Genomic DNA, 16,563 nt, shown 5'->3' with positions numbered 1-16,563 from the left:
CTCGCTGTGGCTTCTCCTGATTTTTAATTACAGACCAAGCTGCCTGTTAAATGGAAGGGAAGAAAACGAGGAAGTATATGTTTACACTAGGAAATGAAAAAGGAGGTGGAATTTATATGGAGTATAGAATTAGTCATTTTCTATATCACTTTGATTGAGGTTTGAATGACATTATAAACTCATTGTTTATAATATCACGTGTTTCATATTGGAAGCTATAATAACATTTTTTGGGGGGTTGTATTTATTCTTTCAATTGCAGGTAGGAAAAGGAGATGTAGCAATATGCTAACTTTTAACTAGTTTTACTATTTCTAGCATGTTGGAAAACAGGATTTGCTCTTTCATGTGTATTACGTGTTTAAAATATTTGAAAATATACTAAATGAACTTTTCTTTTTCCACATATTTTAATCATACTTTTATCAGCTAAATAGTGAGATGTAAACTAGCTAACAGACAAAGCTGCTTTGATTTTGCCATGCTGTTAAAGAAAAATAATCACTGACAGTGGTGTAGTGCAGTGGTGTTATTTTCCTATAGCATCATGCTAGCATGTTTCTTATTTATTATTTTTTTTTCTTATACAATAGCAATTTTCTTTAAGGGAAAATTTTCATTTTCCCTTAAAGAACATAATAGTTTCTATCTGTTTATAGTTACAGTATGTTTAACGTGGTGCAACGCTAGTGAAACAAGTTACTTATGTTATAGCAGCTTTAAAGAGTGTTTCATGTGTTTCCTTTTATCTTAACAAGGTGAAAACTGAATATATAATGGTACATATAAACTAAGAAGCTTCCAAATGGTGGAAAATGTAATGAAAAAACATTGACTAAACGCATCCTCAGAATGGTTTTCTTTATTTATATAACAACATGTTTTCTGTCTGTTATCAGCCTTAGAATATGTTGAGAATTAATACGTGTATTTATTGTTCCCCAAAAAAAAAACCTTTTAATGTGTACCTTCTCTCAAGAGTATAAAATGGCACCAGATTGAATTTCAGATCCCATATTGTGTGCTTTACCTGGAAATTGAAGGAACAAGTGGACTCCATATGAAATATGGAATGTCTAACACATGTGGGCATTAATACAAATTCACTATTAAGGCAGAACCCTGTATTCATCTTTCTTCTCTTTATGAAACGTTTCTCACATGCGGTCACATACAACCCAGGACTTGTGTGTGTACTCTGATGCCGTGTGATGCCATGTGCCATGATGTAAGGATGTAACATGGATCTGCCTTTTGTATTGCATCACTTTCTGCGACTTCTGTGAACAGATTTTGAAAAAAAAAAAATGCATGTCATTAAGGAGAATGTTTCTTAAAATGCTAATTAAAAGTATAAAAATTAAAATTGTTGATTTACAGTAAGTCTAAACATTTAAAATACATGACTGTATACAATCTTATAGAATATGTCATATAAATGTAGTATGAGGTTCTGCACTGCTTGTGAAGGTGAGTTATCACTTACATTATAGTAGCTATATGCATTTATTCCTTCACCTGCATATCTCTCTCTCTCTCTCTCTCTCTCTCTCTCTCTCTCTCTCTCTCTCGTGATGTTAATAGAACAAAATAAGATAATGCACAAATTCAGCCTTCTTACAGAAAACCTCACCATGTGTATGAATCATTTTCTTCGTGAAATAACATGTTTTACTCATTATTACTCATACATTATGCACAGAGTCTGTTTCTCAACACTTTCAGACTCAATCAGAATCACGAATTCAACAACTCGGTGGTATATTTCAATTACATAGCGGTTTTGTATGGCTAATTGAAATGGACGGAGTTTATCCTGAGGGTCGCTGGCTGAACAAGGCTGCCTGTTAGTGAGTAGATGTAAATCACTCTGTCTTTATTCTGTACCACTGATTAACTGTATTCATGTAACAGTCTTGACTGACAGTAAAGCACCTTCCCTATAAAATCTGCTGCTTAATCTTGATTTATAACTCGTCGGGTCGGATGTTTAGACATGTTGCGGTTCTTCACTCTTTCCTGAAGCAGGTTCATTTTGTAAAGTGCTTTCCAAGAAGGTATGATTTAAATGCAAAGGGATTCCACAGTACAAGCTGACTGCAGAGCATCCCTGGCCCTCGACACACTTTCAGCCTAACATTAGAAACCAAAAATTTGACGTCACATCCACACAGGTAATTGTTTTCAGTTGCTTTTGACTTCTCCAATTAAGGGTACTCTCTCTCTCTCTCTCTCTCTCTCTCTCTCTCTCTCTCTCTCTCTCTCACACGCACACACACACACACACATAAAGAAGGCCATAAGCAAGGCAGAAGTAGTCAGATATTACCATTATAGGAGCTACATAAAGCCAGTCAATTGAATATCATTTTAATCTTTGTATTATTCTGTGTTTTCTGTGTTACCCTAGCAACAGTGTGTTCCGCTTTCGATCTTGAGCTCAATAATTGATCGTTTTCACTATATCCTGTTAACACTAATTGATTTATACATTCTTGCCTGCTGTGTGATTTTTCATGGGTCTGTGATATATTTCTCAGCCCTATGACCTTGTGTCCTTGATCACTTGTAGCTCCTGTTACAAGTTCTTTTTATAATGAGTATAAAGTCTGATCTTTTTGTGTTTTCGGAGTATGAATATGAATCTGTATTTAATTTTTCTTGGTATATCCATACTATGGGAGGTTAGCTATACTTTAAGAGGTTCTTTTGGGTCTTTTTTTTTCAAGGTTTCTCCAGGAACCATCATGGTAAGGTTTTTAAAAGAAAATGACACCTAACAGAAGCCCCAGTGTTTCCTAATGGAGCCTTTAACAAAAAAAAACTTTAAAGATTTTAAGGAATACCCCAGAGCAGATGATTCCACATAGAATGATTATTAAGAGTTTTAAGACTGTAAATTAGAGTAAAAGTGCTGCTGCTTTCCAGGATACTCATTTTGATCATCTTGCCACCCAAAAATGTTAAATACATACCGGTAAGTGGTACTGCATTGCCCTGAGGTATAAATGAGTGTGTGAACAAGTGAATGGTGCCCTGTGGTGGATGTTTTCCTGCTTTACATGCAGTGTTCTAGGAACAGGCTCCGGCTCCATTCCGACACTGACCGGGATAAATCACTTCCTGCAGAGGAATGAATATGTTTATTATATTCGAGTTTTCTTGACTTTCTCTTTTTATAGCTCATGGTTTTTTATTCAGTTTCACCTGAGATAATTCATCACCACCAACAACAATTCAGATCTCATTTTTAGCTTCCTGTCAATTAGGCTTTGCGCCACATGTCCCCAAGGAGTTTTCTTTATTTAATAGAATTAATTTTGCTATTTATTTATTTGACGTATATTGACACGTATCACATGGCTGCTTTTAATGCTAATAAAGAATGACTTCTGCCGTTACCTACTGCAGATCATGCAGATCTCTCTCCTCCCTGTCGCTGTTTATTAGTTCATATCTACTGCCAACGAAAGTCATCACTCATCCCTTTCACATGTGCATCAAAGTAGAAAGCAAACAGCATTTGCGAGTGCCTAATGGCAGCCACCAATCATTGTTTAACTGGGCCAGCCATCAGCTGAGCCATAACATTAATTGACTTGAGAAGTTCTGTCCTAAGGCACAATTACTTTAGGTGGCTTTGGAGACGGCAGAATGATATGGATCAATGCATTTTAGTCCTTTTGTTTTTATGATTTTGATTGATCGTGTTTGCATTGACTTTAAATATGGCTTTTCTGGGGTGAGGCTCGGTATGCGAGTCGTACTTGAGGGCTGCAGACATGTTGCGACCGGGACAATGTAATGTAATTGGTTTTGTTGATGTAAGAAAGACAGGGACAGCAAGCAAACAAAAGTGTGATGAATAGAAGATGTAAAGAGTTGTTATGACATACAGAAGCATTTTTCACACTGAATGGCAGCATTGTGTGCATCTTTTTCTCAGTCTAATGATTGCTACATTCTGTGACTGATTGATAACAGAGTTTGTCAGGGCCTTATAGGGTCAGTGAAAGGGCAGTCATGAAGTTCCACTTCATGCATCTCAGCATCTTAGCATGTTAAACCTGATGTGGTCTTCTGACCTGCACAGACACACACACACACACACACACACACACACAATTTACATCATTTTAAACCTAAACCTATTCTACCTACTTACAAATGATGGTTGAGAGAAAAAAAAACACAGATATGTCAACACAGAGCAGTTGAATCATGTAATCTGATGTGCCCAGGAAAATGCCCAAAGCAACCAGGCACTATGTATCCTGGGATTTCCTTTATCAGGGCCAGCGTTTGTTCATTTGCATGTGTTCTGATCTATACAAACAGCACAGAGAGGAAGCCAGTTGGCACTTTTGCTTTTATACTCAAGTTTTGATCTGATTATTAGCTTAACATGTTCCAGCCCGTATTTTAACTTCATCTTCGTCTTTTGTACATTGATCTTAGCTGATTAAAATGTTGATGATTTCAACTTCCTGTTCCACTTCATGATGACACAGTAGCCAATTAGTTGCACAATATGTTCAATTAGGTTCCGTGCCAAATATTAGAATTTACTAACAAGACAACTCCAATTATTAGGTTTTAATATTCAAACAATGGAATATGACTAAATCCTTTCAGAAATACTGTCAAGTTTCCTCTTCTTAATGAGAAGACCATTATTATTTTTCTTAAAAACATTTGTCAGGATCCTTGTCTTTTGTTTTGTATCTGTACTGTCTTCGTGGTTTGTGTCGTTATTTTTGAGGTTCGGTTTTGTTGGTTATGTTTAATAAATCTTTTTTTTTTTTTTTTTTTTGCTATCCTGCATTTGGGTCTTTTTATCCATTGAGACACCCCCGTACTATGACAACATTACTTAAATCCTTTCAGAAATCTTGTCAGGTTAGCTCATCTTAGCAAAGTGGGCTAACAATAATAGTGAATATTATAGATATTTAAGGAATATGACTTAAATCCTTTCAGAAATCTTGTCAGGTTAGCTCATCTTAGCAAAGTGGGCTAACAATAATAGTGAATATTATAGATATTTAAGGAATATGACTTAAATCCTTTCAGAAATCTTGTCAGGTTAGCTCATCTTAGCAAAGTGGGCTAACAATAATAGTGAATATTATAGATATTTAAGGAATATGACTTAAATCCTTTCAGAAATCTTGTCAGGTTAGCTCATCTTAGCAAAGTGGGCTAACAATAATAGTGAATATTATAGATATTTAAGGAATATGACTTAAATCCTTTCAGAAATCTTGTCAGGTTAGCTCATCTTAGCAAAGTGGGCTAACAATAATAGTGAATATTATAGATATTTAAGGAATATGACTTAAATCCTTTCAGAAATCTTGTCATGTTAGCTCATCTTAAAAAGATGGCTAATATCAGCAGTGAATATTATGATAATTATAAATATCAGTTACAAACTCTGAGAAATCCTGTCAGGTTAGCTCACGATAGCTCACTGATAGTGTAAATAACTTCTACTTCCATATATGGTCTCATGTACGGTCATAAAGACACCCCCACTCAGAGCCTCATGCATTTCCATATATGGACTGAAAGACACTGTTTCATTGCCATGTAATCCGTAGGCAGACAATAATAAGATTTTCTGCGGTTTGTTCTCGGTGTTAACCCTGACTGGTCACGCTGGCTGATTTAGAGTATGATTTACAGAAAAGTCTCATTAAAAAGATCTTATCCAGTAATTTGGAAAGTATTAGAAAGCTCAGAATAAGATTAGCGTTTTTAGCCACAGAGATCTTTTTACACTGATGTGGACAGAGATTTCCCGGCCAAGGCCCAAGATTTAGTGTTGATAATATACCTGATTTGTACTGCTTGCTTTCTAGTGCTTGATATCGGCACTTTAGTTGTATCCTTGATCAGTGAGTAATAGAAGCCTTCTGTAAACAGAATTTTAATCAAACACGATGGCAAAGTCATTACTGTGGTAATGCAGTCTGCAAGTAGGCTCATAGACTCATAGATGGAGAAATACAGAAGCTAAGTAAAGAAAATTTGAGATGGAGAAAGAGAGAGAGAGAGAGAGAGAGAGAGAGAGAGAGAGAGGAAAGATACCATCTTCTCTTTGATTAAACATTACATCCCACCTTGATTTTAAAATGCATGCACACTAAAATTAAAGATAAAAATTATACATACATTATACTATGCTCTCTCTCTCTCGCCCTTTCACACACACACACACACACACACACACACACACACACACACACACACACACACACACACACAAACACACACACACAGAGCTGGATCTTGCATTCAAGAGTCAGATTTGTATTCATTACCGCTGCTTTAAAAGCATCTCCTTGACATCACTGGCCGCTTACTTTACATGCTGGTGCTAAATCCCGTCCATCCTCTGCTCGTCCGCTATCTGTTGCATCGATTTCCCGTTCAGCAGATGGAACTTTCAGCTCACGCTATCCTGCTGCGTATATCATCTATAGATCTGATGGGTGGGGAGTGGCAACTTAAGAGAGCTTGCAGTGATTTCTGTTGGAAATAGGCTACACTCTGGTTACACTTTATAACTAACAAACAGGATTCCTCAGTTATACAGCAGTTATAATCATAAATGAACTTCAACGTAAGTACAACAGTAGTAATGTTATTTATTTATTTGTTTGTTTGTTTGTTTGTTTGTTTATGCCTTGGGAACTAAATTATGTAGTAATGATAACATATTAAAATAAGTGCATTAATATTAATATTAGGGGGGCACGGTGGCTTAGTGGTTAGCACGTTCGCCTTACACCTCCAGGGTTGGGGGTTCGAGTCCCGCCTCCGCCTTGTGTGTGTGGAGTTTGCATGTTCTCCCCGTGCCTCGGGGTTTCCTCCGGGTACTCCGGTTCCTCCCCTGGTCCAAAGACATGCATGGTAGGTTGATTGGCATCTCTGGAAAATTGTCCGTAGTGTGTGATTGCGTAAGTGAATGAGAGTGTGTGTGCCCTGCAATGGGTTGGCACTCTGTCCAGGGTGTATCCTTGATGCCCGATGATGCCTGAGATAGTCACAGGCTCCCCGTGACCCGAGGTAGTTCGGATAAGCGGTAGAAAATGAGTGAGTGAGTGAGAATATTAATATTATTTTAATATTAGAGCTGCTGTTACGAAAATATAACTTTCTGACCAATCGGAATGAGAATTCAATTGTAATTGTTAAATGGTTAATTCTGCATTACAAATTAGCCTTTCACTGCTTTGTACCTGTTCTATGAGGACAATAAAGTTCTATCTATCTATCTATCTATCTATCTATCTATCTATCTATCTATCTTTAAAATGAAGTTAGTTTCAGTTTTTTTTCTCTCTACCCATAGGTCACATTGTTCTGTACTGTGTGTGTGTGTGTGTGTGTGTGTGTGTAGTCAGGCTGGTATAGTTGATGAAGCTGTAGAGTGGAGTATGCTGGTTAAGGACGAGCCTAGAATAGGAGTCAGCTGGGAAAATACCCAAGCATAAAATCGATAAAAGTAAAACGAACACGAGCTCTTCACATTTTTGCAGAGAAGACTTATGTACCCTTGAATATATATATGTATGTGGAGGTCATCAGAATGCACACTTGAGTGGGCTACTTCACTACAGCTATGACTAGGTTTGAGTACAGGATGAAAAGCGGGCATAAGAGACGCCGCTGCATGCTGTGTGTTATTGATGAAAACATTACGACTCAATCTGAAAAACATTGGAAGGTTTTAGCCAAAGCGGAACAGCCCTTCTATCTCTGATTAATACAACAACACTGGGTTTTCATATAAAGGAAAAGTAGTATTGCTTTATTACAAGAAAAGAAGAAAAACCCTTATCACGTCGCTTTAGCTCAAATTTCTTTTTCCTTCCTTCTTAAGCCACGTTCACACGTACAACAGTTGTATCTCTGCAAGTCGGCAGTCGCTGTACAATGAGGTCGCCGGTTTGTGTTTATTTCCTACTATTGGAGGCCATAATAATAACAGTTATCAGTGGGTGGAGCAACTACAGTAGCATTCAAAATGACAACAAATCATTTTGCTTGTTGTTAAAATGAAATATTCTAAAGGGTGAAGTTGAGTTTGTTTATAAGATTCATTAGTGTTTATCTGAATCATATCATATGAGATGACGAAAAAGTGGTGTGTGCTTTTTGTCACAGATCACATGTTCTCTAAAGTCTTCACTTCCACTGGTAGTCACCGCACCGTGTCACATCGCCGGACACGTCCACACCTAGTCACGGTCACTTATGTCAGCAGACGTTGCCATATGCTCTTAAAAATAACGATGCTAAAGTGGATTTTTCTCAGGGAGTATGGTTCTATGAAGACACTTTTACATTTGTTCAACTTTCCACTCCACAAAAGATTCTTTGTAGTAGAAAATATGCATCATTTAAGAACTAACGGAAGGTTCTGACAGAAAAACTTTTTTGGAAGCAAAAAATAAAATGGTTCTTTTGGTTCTTCCTGGAACCATAATTTTTAAGTGCTTTCCAAAATGCAGTACTTCAGATTTCAAACTGAATTAAATATTTACACAATGCACTCTGAGTCTAATCACATAGAATATTTGAAATCGATCATTTCTGAGATGAAATTCATTAAAATCCTGCTCACTCTTAAACAAATGAGGCATAATTCTTATTTTCAGACTAACGGCTTAAATGAGATTGAATTTCTTCCGATGTTTTTCAGATTGAGTCGTAAGAGAAACTTTTTCTAGTGTAAATATTTAAGTTGAAGAATGATGTGGTTACAGATAATTCATCACAAATTGTGTATACAGTTGTGATATGGTGTGTTTTTATTTAGTGGACTGACACGCACGGGATTGACCCATGCATGCCGTCAGTTTTACAGGGATTTTTACTCTGCATTACACACCACTTTTCCTGCACCTTTGGTAGCATCAGTGTCATGCTGACTGCTCCAGTGGCACTGGTATAACATTTTGCTTCTTTTTCTTGACAAAGACATGTCAGATAAAAAAAAAAAATGCTGGATTCTTTTGTTCAGGGACAAGATCATGCTGAGAAACTCTACACGAAATCCATTTTTGACATTTTTTTTTATTTCTAACACCGGACCTTGTCATATCTTAGAGCTTTTTATTCTATCTGAGTCAAGGCCTGCTGTTAAGCTTTCTTTTATTCTTGTAGCCTATTTGTACTCGTCTATACACTAACAATGACAGCTCAGTGGTTCAGGCTACGTTTTAGTGAAGGAAGTCAAATCTCAGGGCCAACAAGAAACTCTAAAACGCTTGGACAATATTCTCTATCATAAAAACGTCTAATGAATTAATAAAAACAAATCTTGTAACTGTAATGTCAGTGATGTGGTGCAGTGGAGGACCGGACCTGCTTCTGCAATAATTTCACACAAATGCTGTCTGTATCTGTATCTTTTTAGTGATTCAAATATCTAGTGTCAGCATTGTTTGTGAATTCTGGCCGTGATGGTGACTCAGACCTCAGCTACATCACTCGAGGTTACAATTAACCTCAGTTAATATGATTGATTGAAACACTTTCTGATCTTTAGATTGTCTCTAGTGTAAATGTGTGTGCGCGCACCCTTTGAGCTCTGTCCAGGGGGTCCTTTTCTTAAGAGAAGTCTTCATTTTGTCACATATACATTACAGCAGAGTGAAATCCTTTCTTCATATATCACAACTTTAAAGGTTGGAGTCCGAGCGCACGGACAACCATGATACAGCACCACTGGAGCGGGGAGGGTTAAGGGCCTTGCGCAAGGGCCCAACAGTGGCAGCCCAGAGCCTTAAATGCTTGAGCCACCACTGCCCAATTCCCCCAAAGAAAGACTACAGATTCCCTGTAAACCTGTGTAGGATAAATGGTTCAAAATATGAATGGACTGAAACCCACTGTGACACTGAACTGATGAATGACTGCTGTAAATATGCATGTGTAAAATGATAAAACTAATCACTAATGCTAAACTTTGTTTACTAACTAAGTGCCAGTCTGTCGTGACACATTATCTGTCTATTTTGAATTCTATCCAAAGTGGACTTGTTTGTCTTTTTGTTTATGAAATCAAAACATATGCCAGTGCACTGGAAAGAGAACTCAATCAAGCAATTACTTTTATTTTAAGACAAACACTAGTGTCAATTGACTTGGCAAATCTGGATTACATTTCGAAGACTCTTGCTAAACAAGCATGGCGTGTTTATCTCTTGCCTTTGGTTTTTTTTTTCATTATGGATTGGAAGCCACTAAAAAGCACTCGAGGCAGGAACTGCAGGGAATTTGGGAGAACTCCTTCTGAGACAAACTGCTGTGGCTTATTGCCAGAAAAACACACTCTCAACTCTTCCGACGGTGATTCAGAATAACGAACGCAACAGGATGCGGCTTCTAGCTGTGGCAAAGAAATGGGACGCTTTCATAATTCTAGGAGTTGACACGCCTCGGCCTGTAGGCCAGGCGTATAAGTGAGAGAGACTGTTTCAGAAAAAATTGCTTTCTCCTGTTTACCAAACTCAGAGCTCAGGAAGTAAAAAAAGAAATGGTTAATGAAAGATGGTTAATCACATCTAATTTTTTTTTTCAAAATTCTCCCTTGAATATACCAGGATCAGGCAGGGCGGGGCGGCATAGGAGCCTTTATTATCGCCACATATACATTACAGCACAGTGATATTCTTTTCTTCACATACCCCAACTGAGGAGGTTGGGGTCAGAGTGTAGGGTCAGCTATGATACAACGTCCATAGAGCAGGGAGGGTTTAGGGCCTTGCTCAAGGGCCCAGCAGTGGCAGCTTGGCTGGGATGGGCTGGGATGGGCTGGGCCTTGAACCCCAATCCTCCGATCAACAACCCAGCGCTTTAACCAGTTGAGCCACCACTGCCCCTTCAAATGAGAAAATGTGATAGTCTGTAATATAAAATATGCAGTTTCAGTCATATCAATCCATGCAAATTCTAAATTTCTTTATTTATTGTCATTGCAAATGAGTTGCAATGAGAAGATGAGCTGGATATAAACATCAGTGTTAACAAACTCCTATTCATGCTCGCCTTGTCTCTGAAAGCAAAAATCTAATTATTTTTCTCATTGAAAACCTATTTGAATTTGACACACAGGACCATTGGTGATTATCTGGATATGAATTCCTAATTAATCGCAATACCACAAAAAAAAACAAAAAAACAATATAAAAATACAAAAATAGATGCAGTAGGCCAACAGCAACCATGACGCAGATCTTCTTCGCTCAGCAAATTAGCGTTGATATGAAGGTCTAACCGAAGCGGACTGGAGTCAAATGACTGACGAGACAAGAAAATAGTTTTGTTTTCACATAATTATAAAAAGATGAATGGACAGGAGAAATGCCTTGAGATTAGCATACAGTAATTAGCAACTTTGGAGAGAAAATATTAGATGCATTACCTTAATAAGAAAAGTTTCTTGAATGAAAAGTAAGCTGGCTAATAATGAATAGGGGCTTGTATAGAGATGGCATTTTTCTGTACAACTCTGTAATAGTGACTACTCTGGTAAAAAAATCTTTAAAACCATGCAGACAGTAATCTCCTGAAGACAATCCTGTCTATCAAACCCAATCAGAGCAAGATGATGAGTGTAGGGCCCAACACAAAATAATCATAAACGGTGCTTACCGCTTAGCTCTCTGCTGCAGAGCATGAACCCTCATGAACAATCTGGAGAACTGTGAGATCACTGTGGATGGTACCACTTAGAAATCATGACAATAGCATTATTACTGCAAATGATACGAACAGTTTTGCACTCCATCAGTAAACCGTTGATAACATCAACATTATAGTGTTAAAAATAGAATGAATCTCTTCCTTTTTGTGCATATAATACACAGGCGTAGAAGGGAAATGCTTTATAATCACATTCACTGGTGTCACCCAGATGAGGATGGCTTCCCTTTTGAGTCTCTTACGGTTTATTTCTCGTGTCTTGTCTGGGAGTTTTTCAGCACCATCACCTCTGGCTTACTCATTAGTAAAATAAAAAATGATGCATTTATACATTTTAAATTTAGATCTTGAATTTATATATTACTATAAAGCTGCTGTGTGACAATGCCCATGGTTGAAAGCAAGTAAAATAAACAAAATTGAATTGAAATGAATTAAATGTGATTGTAAATGTAAATGTTCTGTGGCCTGGTAACACAGATCATTTATATTTACATTTACAGATTTATAGATGGCCGTATCCAGAGCGACATACAAAAGTGCCTTGAAGTCTCTATCAATGAATACATCAACACTGGTTTACTAGGTTACAGACTTTTTCCAGAACAGAAACGAGTGTTGCTGTATACCTACCTCTTACCCTGAGAGATGGTGGGACCAGTCGATCAGTGCTGGTAGTTCTGAGCGCAGTGTGAGGAGTGACAAGTGCTTTGAGGTAAGAGGGAGCTGGTCCATTTTTGGCTTTGTAGGAAAGCATCAGTGAATCTGTGGAGCCAGTGGAGGGAGCGCAGCACTGAGCTATTGCATTTACATCTGGAAAAAACAATGGTGCCAAGACTTTCATAAATCTGACATGTTGTGATTGGGCATGATGAAGACTAAAGAACAGTCTCACTTGGCAAAACCCACATTTTTTCCAGTATTCTTAAATGTACAGGGATTATTTTGGACCATGTGATGGTGTATCTTCATGCACAGCAAATTACAATTAATTCGAGGTGCGATCCAAAAAAAAAAAAAAGACAACTCATTGTGATGATCAGTTTAATTCTGGCTCCAATTTAAACACAACTAAAGAATGAAAAATGTCTACAATTAATCCACCGTGTGCCTACAACATGAATGATCAATCAACAAATCAATACACAGCTGATTAATGATCAAATCATCAATAAGGCACTCAGCAAATTCTGTATAAATATAAACAGACACACAATCGTGTGTATTATCAATTAGTCACCAAATTAACAAACAAACCACCGAAGAAATCAGTGATAATGGTGTAGAAACATCTTCCACTGTAGCTTAATTTTGGCTAGAGGATGTGTTGTCTACAGTAGTGTCTGAGAGCTTTTTTTTTAAGTCTGTATCTGACCTACAACTGATCTGAATCTAAACTTGGACTGTATAGTGATGCACAACCCAAGGTTCTGAAAGCACACATTCCCACGGTGCTGGCTAAGAGAATCCATATCAAAGATTTTATTTAGCTTTAAAGTAGAACACAAATAACTTTGGGTTTAAAAATATAGCCTTACATACAAGTTTCCTCTTTGTGCAATGAGCTATGAAAGAGAAAAATTTTCATTACAGCAAAAAAGTAAATGTAAAAGAAAAACTTACTCACTGAGGTGTAAATATAATAGAACAGAAGCCTTTATTTTGTCACATATACCCTACAGAACAGTGAAATTCTTTCTTTGCGTATCCTAACTTTGGATGTTGGGGTCAGAGCACAGCGTCACCCATTTTACAGCACCCCTGGAGCAGGAAGGGTTAAGGGGCCTTGCTCAAGGGCCCAACAGTGGCAGCGCTGGGGCTTGAACCCTGATCCTCCAATCAACACTATGGCCCAAAGAGAGGAACTAAAGAGTTGTGAAGAGTAGAATTTGAGTTATTTGAAATATTTTCAGAGTACATTTAGCTGTTTTCTATAAAAACCTCTGAGGTTTGGAGGTCAACGTGATCTCCATTGTCCCACATGAAGGCATAATTCCTGTCCTGTACTAACTTTTCTCCACATACAGTAGGCCGGTCCCATTCAACTTTTCCAAGCAGCCAAAATATCCACAAAAGAGAAAACGCTTATACTTTTTCCTACAACAACAATGCAAACCCTTCTGTATTCCTATGATATACAATACAGTATTTCACGTCTAAGCAGTAAAAAGACATTTTGACTCGCACCAGTGACTCTGAGAAACCGACAGCTGGAACCACGCCAGAGAACCAAGAGCTTTCTACAGCACAACGTAATTATGTTTTTAAGTCGGACCAGCATGCGGTGAAGGGTCAAGTGCCAGACTTAATTGTGCGTATTGAAAGGAAAAGAGCTCGTGGCTATGGGAACACGCATCATTTTCATGGCAATTGCAAGCATTCGCCCAGAGAAAGGACAAAAAGTGTTCCCGGAAGGGCCTTAAAGGATTAGCCGTGTGCTGAAAAGCCAGTCGAGAGAAACAAATATGCGACCGTGCGCATGGGCCACAATGTGACTGCAATCTAATATAATGCTCTTTATCTCACAGAGATCATTACAGGTCAGTCAATGTGTCTTAATTATTTTAGCAGAATTAGCACTGGTGTTGTTGAAACATCTTTTCCTTACAAGCCCTTGCATATCACAGGGAGATGTTAAGTTTCATATGAAAGGAACATCCCCATGACCTCCAGAGTCTATCCGGGCGATTTTCACCTAGTTAAACACCATTAATTCGAAATTACAGAGTCGCATCGTTCTCGTCCTGTCTTTTGTCACTGTCTTACCTCGAGTAGATAATTTCATCAAAGGTAAGAGGAAAGACAATGAATACGGGAAAAGACAGAAGAGAAAAAACACATACAGCGATTTAATTACGGTACAGCCAGTTTGACAAAGTGTTTTAATCACTATATTGAATTAATTACTTGACAAAGCCACAGGAGGGAACGTAGGGATTCTCTCAAATGTGTGCTGCGGTAGGCGTGCGAAACATGTGCTGGATTATAACGGTATTATGTATCAGGCCTGGCATCTGCAGTATAAATGAGTCATTATGCTTCACTGGGGCATGGCACGTGAGCTTGACTGAATAGGAATCTATTTTTAATCAGTTACTGTATCTGTATGCTGATTAGAGAAAGAGAACAACAAGAAGAAACCTTGTATCTTAGGCCACACCCACACTGGATTTAAAGCCGAATACAGATAAGAATATGAATATTAGGAGTTCTACCTATACAGATATAGATAGTTGCGTCTCTTCATGCCAAATTCTGAATTGATAACTGAGCTAACTAAACAGTTTTGCGGTTTAAATCAGATTGTTTAAATGGATCATACAAGTAAATAAATTTGCATCATATTTAACAAAATTGTTTTGTATGGGCACGGTGGCTTAGTGGTTAGCACGTTCGCCTCACACCTCCAGGGTTGGGGGTTCGATTCCCGCCTCCGCCTTGTGTGTGTGGAGTTTGCATGTTCTTCCCGTACCTCGGGGGTTTCCTCTGGGTACTCCGGTTTCCTCCCCCGGTCCAAAGACATGCATGGTAGGTTGATTGGCATCTCTGGAAAATTGTCCGTAGTGTGTGATTGCATGAGTGAATGAGAGTGTGTGTGTGTGTGCCCTGCAATGGGTTGGCACTCCGTCCAGGGTGTATCCTGCCTTGATGCCCAATGACTCCCCGTGACCCGCGAATAGTTCGGATAAGCGGTAGAAAATGAAATGTTTTGTATGGCGTAGCAGCAAAAGTCTGCAATTATCTGAATGTAAGTGAACATGGGATATATATTAAATTCTTGCTATATATGTAGATCCTCTGGGAAGAATCAAATGTAGACAAATCAGGTCCTTTGGGTGATTAATTTAGAAACCATTTCACTTTCAGAAACTTTGTCATTGTTTTTGTTTCTGGTTTCTATTATTCTATTTTTTCTGAGGTATTTATGTGGATATGAGCAGTTAAGCTTATAACACTCTGTTCTGTCAGGTGTACTGCATATTAAAATTCATCTCATCTCTACTGAAAACTTCCTATCAGAACTCAGGCTTTTTTAAAAAAAAAATATATATATATATAACCTGACCTTTCTGTAAACCCTCTGACTTAATGCTACCTCGTTCATTTCTAATGATTTTATATTCTCATGGCGGCCTGATTGACACTCCTTTGGTCCTGATATTGAAAGATGGCACCAGGCTTCAGATGCAAATGTCACATTTAACCTCAGCTCTAGACCTTTCATTTGGTCTGTTGTTATTAGCATGAATTAATGATAATGTTACACTTTCAGAGCTTCTTGGGTGCTTTATAGTTACATGAAATTGAGAGACTATGCATAAAATCATGCAAATATAGGTCAAGAGTTTCAGTATTTATTATCAGACATGAGCCCAGTGACTCTGGTGTAGCTGTTGGTGCAGTATTTTTGGAAAGTTCTGATTTCTTGGGACGGACACAAAATGGGAATCTATACAAAGTGTGCAAAAAAACATTTTTTTAAATAATTGTTACATCCAAAAATGTTCGATTGTGTCAAAAGCTTTTTTCAAAATTTGCGATGCAACATGCCGAGTTTATTATTATTATTATTATTATTGTTATTATTATTATTATTATTATTATTATTATTATTATTATTATTATTATTATTATTATTATTATTTTCTCAGGAAACAACTAGAATTGTTAAAATTACAAGCCCAGAATTAAAAGTTCTTTAAAAGAAAAATTCCTTTTTAAAAATTAAAAGTTCTTCTTTCTTCTACCAGTGAAAACACATACGTACTGTAATGACTGTTGTAATGGAAAATTGCAAGCTTTTCTAAATATTGCAGAGTTCGCTTGATTTGGAGTTCATTT

The 16,563-nt window shown here is 37.6% G+C and overlaps 1 long non-coding RNA gene across 1 annotated transcript; it reads right to left on the bottom strand.

The window, feature by feature from the left end:
• Window positions 1–1,093: 1,093 nt before the first annotated feature.
• On the bottom strand, window positions 1,094–6,429 carry LOC132839735 (uncharacterized). The gene is made up of 3 exons (XR_009647757.1): window positions 6,369–6,429; window positions 5,840–5,918; window positions 1,094–1,280 (listed from the first exon to the last, which is right to left on the bottom strand). It is a non-coding gene; the product is annotated as an uncharacterized LOC132839735 (long non-coding RNA).
• Window positions 6,430–16,563: the final 10,134 nt, after the last annotated feature.

The sequence above is a fragment of the Tachysurus vachellii genome, chromosome 24 (assembly GCF_030014155.1).
Source record: "Tachysurus vachellii isolate PV-2020 chromosome 24, HZAU_Pvac_v1, whole genome shotgun sequence".
Classification (NCBI taxonomy): Eukaryota; Metazoa; Chordata; class Actinopteri; order Siluriformes; family Bagridae; genus Tachysurus; species Tachysurus vachellii.
This window is presented reverse-complemented; position numbering and strand designations above follow the sequence as displayed.